Here is an 8,344-nt window from a genome sequence, read left to right as displayed (position 1 = left end):
GAGATGACAGTAGAGCTCATTTCGTTTCCTTGGGGATACAGAGCGGGTGTCGGGACCATGGTGTTGCCACCTTAGCCATGGCAGTCATCACAGCGACGCATCTCGTTGGCTCTGGGAGAGTTTTTCTCCGCATCGCCCCCCTCCTCGAGGGGAGCGATCTCCCGACCTCCATGTGCATCCACGACTACGTGGTTCTGTGACATGGGAGGCGTGTGATAGGGATCCAGGCCCTCTCAACAGCGATGTGGATCATCCTCGCCTCGTTCGATGATGACCAGGCACCCTTCAACCACAATGTCGAGGTCGTGGACACGGCGATCTGCCAAAACTACAAGATTTGTCGTGGGTTCATCCACGGGATACTCGTCGATGGGTCGGTGAGCACCGAGTACGACCTCGCCCCAGCAAGTGGCCAACTAGGGGATCTGGCTCACCCGCCAATGTACAATACCATTGTGATCGACCACCAAATCGACAGCCACGGGTGCTCTTCCAGTGCCTCGACATCCTTCTGTCGTCACTCCGGGAATGTTTGGTCTATTGCGAGCCATAGGCCCTAATCCGCACATGCAAAAAGGCTGCCGCTCCCGGAGCTCTTGCGATACCGAGCATGGTGTGCGTCATATGTATGCTGGAATTGGAGCTAGGTGACGCTCAGAGTAACTTCGCATATTTTGCTCCTCACCGTACCCCTGGGAGAAGGTTGATGTGCCTACTACGTTGCTATGGAAAACGTTTGGACATGTAGCATGATATTTTGCATCAACTCTAGTGTTTCAAATCTTGCCTTCTCTAGGTATATATTTCTTTACCCGTGAACCAAGGATTTCTTTACCCATGAGCCAAGGATACAAATACTGAGGTAATAAATATTTGGGATGCCTAAACCACTATAGTTGAAAGAATAAACTTCTAATGTAAACATTTTTTATCCCTAACATGCTGTTCTATTTGTTGCAACTTTTTTTTTTGCAATTTAGTATTCCTTCGTCTTTTAATTTTTTCTCTAGGCATATAACAAATGAATCTCTAATTATATTCTTTTCTCGAATACGCACGAGTGTGCGTACTATATATTCAAGAAGAAAAGGGGGGAAGAGCCCCTCCACGTTGGTGATTACATGATTACATAACCCCAACTCCACCCATTCTAACACTTACAAACTAATTCCTCACGACATTTCGCACCTGCAAGGCAGCTAGGAAGCGATCTACATCTACTTTAAGCAACCCTACAGCCTTCCACGCTGCGCACTCAACAGCTACCCTATGCACTACGAACGCGATCGACGCGGCATCCCCCTCAAACACTATGCCATTTCGATGTTTCCATAGCTCCCAAAGCACCAGGACGATCAATGCCCGCGTGTCCTTCTTTTCCATCGCGCTATCTGGTGTGATCACGCACCACTCTGCAAGACTTGATGTTGCAGTCGGTATCCATTGTGGCTTACCCCAAGCCGTGCACACCCGCGTCCATACCTCGCTGGCGAAGACACACCGGAGCATTAGGTGGTTCATATTCTCCTCAACTTGGTCACAAAACGGGCATGCTTCCTCATGCTCAATCTGTAATTATATGATTTTTTAAGAATGTCTCACACTTTTTTAATTACATGATTTTGTAATGCATGAATTTTTTAATTACATGAATATTTAACATATCATTGAACAGTTTTTAATAATCACATGACCATCTTAACAAAAATATATTGACTACATTATTACATACGGTTAGCTATATATGTAACGCCTGTGAGAACGGCGCTACGACACAACGCATAGCGCCTACGCGTTGGGCGCTAACTAAAGGTTTTGTTCTGTGAAATACTTTCATGAAGAGTTTAATTACTATTTGAATTTGTTTCACTTTTTGGTTATATTTTCCATTTTCCCTGCACATCAGTTTATGATGCCCTAGGGCAGCAAATTAAAACGCGTTGTCTCTAAATTGTATCCATTCTTCACCGGCATTAATTATAGGGAGCAAAAGGGAAAGTCTTGAGGCTCGTCGTTTACAGCCGGTCACAGACAGTGGGTCCACTTTCCGTTTCCACTGGGCGACCCGCAGTAGCATCCCGTCAGTTTAAAGCCGGTCATGCGCCCCCCTGCCTTCGGCTATAAGAAATCACGGTCCGACGATCCGCCATGTTTCAGAGCTCAATTCGTTTCATGAGAGAGAGAGAGAGCATACGCTGGGGCCATGGTGCATGGTGTTACGGTTAGCCATAGTCTTGATCTTGCGTTGGTTAGGGAGGGGTGGCTAGCTGCATGCGTTGTGTTTGTTACTAGCTACCTACATGCATGGAAGGAGACGGCCGAGTCCGTGTGGCCGTTTCGCAAGGTTAGCTAGTGCGGTGCATGCATGGAGACGTGGGTCCGTGTGTGCATGCTAGTTAGTTGGCTTAGTGGCCGGTTGATCTTGCGTGTGTGCGTGAGTGTGCTGGTGTGTGTGCTAGACTGGTATAAAAAGCTCTCTACTGTACTGCTCAGGTGTGTGTGTCTCGAGTTGTTGCTCGAGGAAAAGACCGTCGTTGCGGCAGGCGTATGTGCGCCGGAAAAGCACCACCGTGTCCTATATCTCCTCTTTCTTTTTATCTTTGTACGTGTGTGTGTGAGAGAGAGAGAGAGAGAGAGAGCGAGAGGGAGCTGGGCACAAGCGCAAAGAGCAAGCTAGGACTCGGCGCCAACAGTTCCCACCGTGGGCGCACACCGCGGAGGTCACGGAGACGGACGTCTACGGCTGCAGTAGAGTTCTCGTGTGCGTTGTTCCCAGCCTGAAGCCAAGCCATCTCCCGAGCTCCCTACGCATCCACGCCACGTTCGACGACCGAGCGCCCCTCGACCACCACGTCGATCGGGCACGGACCCTGCCGTCTTCCGAAACTACGAGGCCTGCCGCAACCTCATCCATGGCATGCATGCTCGCTGACGGGCCTGTCACCGGCGAGGACGACCTCGCACTCGGTAACTTGGGGTACCATCTTCACCCGCAAAGGGACTTCACCCGATGTCATCGGCCACAAGATCGATAGCCTTGAGGGCGTCGTCCTGCGCTGCTTCGACGTTGACTTCCACCTGTCGTTGTTACTGGTATGTCAAGTTTTCAGCCATCCACAAGACTAAATTCGCGCCTGCAAAGAGGCGGTACCCTGCTTGGTGTGTGCGATTAGCTGGAGTTGGAGCCTAGTGACGAGGAGATCGTCATGCTGCCACGCTTCCACACCCACGCCTTCCACATCCTGTGCATCAATCCGTGGTTCTATCAAGAGTCAAAGTGCCCAATTCGCCTGCGTGAGGTGATGCATTACTTCGGCTTTAGATTTTGAGATTCGATAGCCGATGGTGCTTGACTCATACATCTCGGATGTAAAGATGTTGATAAATTACATAGCCGATGAATAAATTCAGAGATTCTATAGCTGAAGATGCTTTCAATTAATGAGTGGCAGTTCATAGATCTCGCAGTCCTAAGATGAGGGTTTCATATATAACATATCCGAAAATTAACAATTGAGTTGGCCTCGATATGTATGAGTGGAGGATTGTCACAAAATTTCGGTGATGGTCTTTTTTATCAACAATTTCAGGTTATTTTTTCAATTCTTTTTAAGAGTATCCAGTAGAACATGTATAGACGATACACACACCTATAACGCCCTGCAAGGATATCAAATATTTCATCGTCAAGCATCTCTTTACTTGTTTTGTTCCTCACGTTATATGTAGTATGATCTGAAATTTTCGGGAGAGGGAGGTGATCTTGAAATGAGGTATTTGCTTCTCCACCTTTGCTCTTATGGGAGTATTTTTTCAAAGCCTCACTTGAATTGAGTGAATCCTTCAGCTTTGTGATCATTAGCTCGGCTTGAATCAGTTAGCTTAATCCAAATAAATTTGTGTTTGGCAAGTTTGGCTAGAAGTGTTCTAGTTGTGTCCAGACTTGCAAGTCCACGTGTGATTCAAAAATAGTAGTACTTAGTTGTGCGGTGTTAGGAGTAGTCAAACTAGGAAAGTTTGCTACGGTGGTGGTGTGTTAACCGAGTTAGAGCTTTACTATAATGTCCATGTACTAGTCGGTTTAGGAGATTAGCGTTTTGGGTCTTGCTGCCTGGCTGCGTCTATATAAGTAGTGGAAGGCATAGGGCTGCGAAGTTGTAACAACGTGAGAAGAGAAAATAGAAAAAGAAATAAAGAGAAAAGAGGGCACGACAAGGGCCCTTGGCTATCAGTGTTTGTGCGCGTGTGTTCGTGTGATTTTATGTGATCGATCCTGTGGGCGATTTCCAATAGTTGGTATCAGAGCAAGGTTCAAGGAAAGCTACGCTTGACCCGGGGTGGTGACCCAACTAGCGCCTCGAGGCGGGCGATACAGTCGTCCGTGCAGCGACAAGGAGGAACAGGCGATAGTCGCGGGGATGCAGCGACGAGGAGGAGCAAGCAATTGTCGTTCGAGTGGCGAGAAGGAGGATCGGGCAGTTGTCGTTTGGCGGAGCGGCGATAAGAAGGCGGAGAGGATGCTGTCGCAAGCGAGGCGGCGGGTGATTGTCGTTCGATGAAACGACCTGGAGGAGGTTGATGGGAGCGGTAGTGCCAAGGTACGGTGCTAGAAGATATCGTCAAGACCGTCGTTCGGGGAGAGCAAGGAAGATGTGACAAAGTTGCGATATGTTGTCAAAGTGTGCACATGAGTTCTTGTAAAGTGTGTCCTAGAGCTCAGGTGTGTGAATCTTCTGCTAAAGTTGAGATGCGTCACTGGCGGAGGAGAATTGCAAGTGAGAGCGGGCGGAAAAAGGAATGTGTGCCTTGCGTTTCCGTTTGTGATCGCAGAGTTCCAGCGAGTTCATATACGGTGGAGATGAGTTGCACATATATGACGAGTTGTGTTGCCGCTGGACAGGAGGTGTCATTTGATAAGATGTTGCATCGGCGACACTGAGAAGATGTGAAGATGTGACGAGTGAAGAGATGTGTCTTCCTGTGTGCAAGTAACCGACGAGAAGATAAAGATCAACGTGAAGATGGACGCGCACCAGTTAAGTTGAGTTCCTGCATGAGGCTGTGCGTTTAGTCTGTATGTAGCATGCTAAGATGTGACAACGTGGCTGGTAGTCCGGGTAGTTGTTGATTAAAGTCTATGAGTCGGTATACAAACAAAGTTGCGGCGACGATGAAGTGGTGGCCATCGTTGCATGAAGAGAGAAGTTGTAATCCGGTATGTCGCGTCACCGAAGGCAATGGGCGTGACAAGATGAATAGAGAATCGTCTGCGTGTCTCGTCAAGTGAAGATTCGGATGTTTGGATTAGGGGATGAATGCTAGCTTAATTCAAATAAATTTGAGTTTGGCATGTCAGGCTAGTTGTGTCCGGACTTGCAAGTCCACGTGTGAGTCAAAAATAGTAGTACTAAGTCGTGCTGTGTTAGGAGTAGTCAAACTAGGAAAGTTTGCTATGGTGATGGTGTGTTAACCGAGTTGGAGTTTTACTATAATGTCCATGTAATAGTCGGTTTAGGAGATTAGCGTTTTGGGTCATGCTGCCCGGCTGCGTCTATATAGGGTATAGGGAAAAACTTACCTTCAGTCGGCCGATCGCGAGGGCGCGTCCGCCGGCTCCGTGTCCATCAGATCCTTGTTGATCAGATGGACGAGAGCACCCCCGTATACATGTGTTTCTGCAACTGAGCCTTTGTTTCGAAAAAGAGAATTTTGCAACTGCCTGGCTTCTTGCAGCGGCCGTGACTCGTGCGGCCGGGAGGGCGATGGAGGCGACGAATCTCGCCGGATCCGACGAGGATGGCGTGTGGGCAGGAGGCAGGGACGTCCAGGAGCAGCGGGGGCGGGGACTCGTGGGACTAGGAGCGTGATGACGGGTAGTATTCCAGCCGAATCTCGCCGGATCCGACGAGGATGACCCGCGGGTAGGAGGTGGGGACGCCCGGGAGCGGCGGGAGCTCGTCTCAGCGAGGTCTGGCGGGGTTGACGGCGAGCTTCACAGCAACTACGGCGAGAGATACAGAAAAATGAAGAAAACAGAAGGAAGATGAGGATGATGACAAGGTGACTTTGGTCGAAGGTCCGGTGCTCGCCGCCGGCGACGCGAGGGTGTTTCTCCTATTTCTCATTCTTCTTTTTTCTCTTTCTCCAGTTCCGCACGGAGGGTGCAATGCCAGATGCCTGGATTCCAGTTCACAGTATTTCTAGTCAAAAGACATGAGATAGCAGTTAGTAATATAGTGATCGAGAGAAGCTATGGATTCAGAGGGATTGACTAAAATTTCAAAGACAAAGAATAATCTAGTAATGTAGACTCTAACTGATTGTCAACAATCAGCCCGAGTCAAGAGTTTAAGATATTGGTTCTAGAATTATGAAGAAGGAAATAAACTAACCGTATAGACTCTAATTGATTGCCAGCAATCATTCAGAGTCTTGGAGGTAACACCTAGTATGTGCACTGAACGTGCCCCCACTGGAAGAAAACATATCAGGCGCTACTCAGATGACAAGTCAAAAGTTGAACGTCCGAATGAAAATGGTCGGCACTTACGGTGGTACTTTTTTGGGGATGAGATTTCAGAGCCTCACTTGAATTGAGTGAATCCTTCAGCTTTGGGTTCATTAGCTCGGCTTGAGTCATGGCCTCTTCGCTGGTACTAACCCCATCCTCTAGAGTGCTGGCCAACGGATATAATACATAAGGAATAGGTGGAGGCGTGGAAGGTCGGGGCGTCGTAACCGCCAATGCACTTGGACTGGCTTGTACAATATCGGTCAGCGCTCAGACACTTGCATCCGACTGAATTTCCAGAAATTTTGGTACCATGTCATGATCGGTGTACATTTCCACTGGATTTCACCTTGGACTAGGAGCATCTACGTCCATTTGAACATACTCTTCAGCATCATCCACAGTAATCAATTCTTCAGTGGCTACAAACAATGCAAAGCAACAGGTCATCAGTCCTTGCTCTGTCTTTTCTACTTTGATGATTTTACAAGAAATATAATACCTTTCGAACTAACAACAGCAACGTCAGGTTGTCCTTTGGCTTTACTTGCAGTCTGATTGGTAGCTTGGCTGTTATGACTTGTAGAAGTAGCAACCCTACATCAGAAGAGGATATAAGATGGTTATAATGTCCGAATGATCAAAGCAAGATTCAGCTACAATACATACTTGGAGACAACAGGCACCACATTTTTTTATGTTACAGCTACGCTAGGCTTGGCGTTGGGAGATCTCCAGCAGACAAGTCGACCGAAGCCAAATCAGGTCCTACATTGCCCTGGGACACTGCCGCATGAAAGTGCGTTATATCGACTAGAGGGGGGGTGAATAGGCGATTTTTATGAAAGTCTTCAAAACGTGAGAGTTGTGAAGACAAACAGTTAAGATCATGCCTATTACTATGCAGCGGAAGTTAGATTACACTTGGCCAGCCATGGTCATGTATTCAATAGAGTGAAAGCGCAATGACAAACAGCTTCAGTGTAATAAGGATCAGGTAGGAAGAAGTTGTGAAGCTGAACAGATCATACATTCATGTTGTGAAGACAAAAGATAAAGCAAGCATGCAATGGCTTCACAAAGAATAACTATAAGCGAAAGGAAGTGAAGATGAAACCAGTGACACGTTGAAGACAATGATTTGTTGGACCAGTTCCAGTTGCTGTGACAACTGTACGTCTGGTTGGTGCGGCTAGGTATTTAAACCAAAGGACACACAGTCCCGGACACCCAGTCAAGGACACTTAGTCCAAGACACCCAGTCCTCACCGTTTTCTCCTTGAGCTAAGGTCACACAGACCACGCCCAATCACTCAGGTAAGTCTTCAAGGTAGACTCCCAAACCTTCACAGACTTCGTTCACTGACAATCCACAATTTCTCTTGGATGCTCAGAACGCGACGCCTAACCGTCTGGAGGATGCACAGTCCTCAAGTGTAATAAGTCTTCAAATCACACAGACACGAAGACTTAAGTGATGCCCAATTTACTCTGGCTCTGGGTGGTTAGGGCTTTTCTCCTCACTGGGAATTTTTCTTTCAAAGGCTTCGAGGTGGGTTGCTCTCAAACGACAAAAGCCGTGCACTGAAATCTGAGCAGCCAACCGTTTATGGTTGCGGGGGGTGGACTATTTATAGCCACTTGGCAACCCGACCTGATCTGTCCGAAATGACCCTGGGTCACTAAGGAACTGACACGTGTACCAACGGTCGAATTTTGAACTCACACGGCAACTTTACTTGGGCTACAAGTAAAGCTGACTTGTCTGACTCTGGACAAGATTTTCTCTCAAAGTCTTCGCTCGAAGACATAGGATTTGAATTAGGCATCACT

The sequence above is a fragment of the Triticum urartu genome, chromosome 3A, assembly GCF_056163025.1.
Source record: "Triticum urartu cultivar PI428250 chromosome 3A, HENAU_Tu73, whole genome shotgun sequence".
NCBI lineage: Eukaryota > Viridiplantae > Streptophyta > Magnoliopsida > Poales > Poaceae > Triticum > Triticum urartu.
This window is presented reverse-complemented; position numbering follows the sequence as displayed.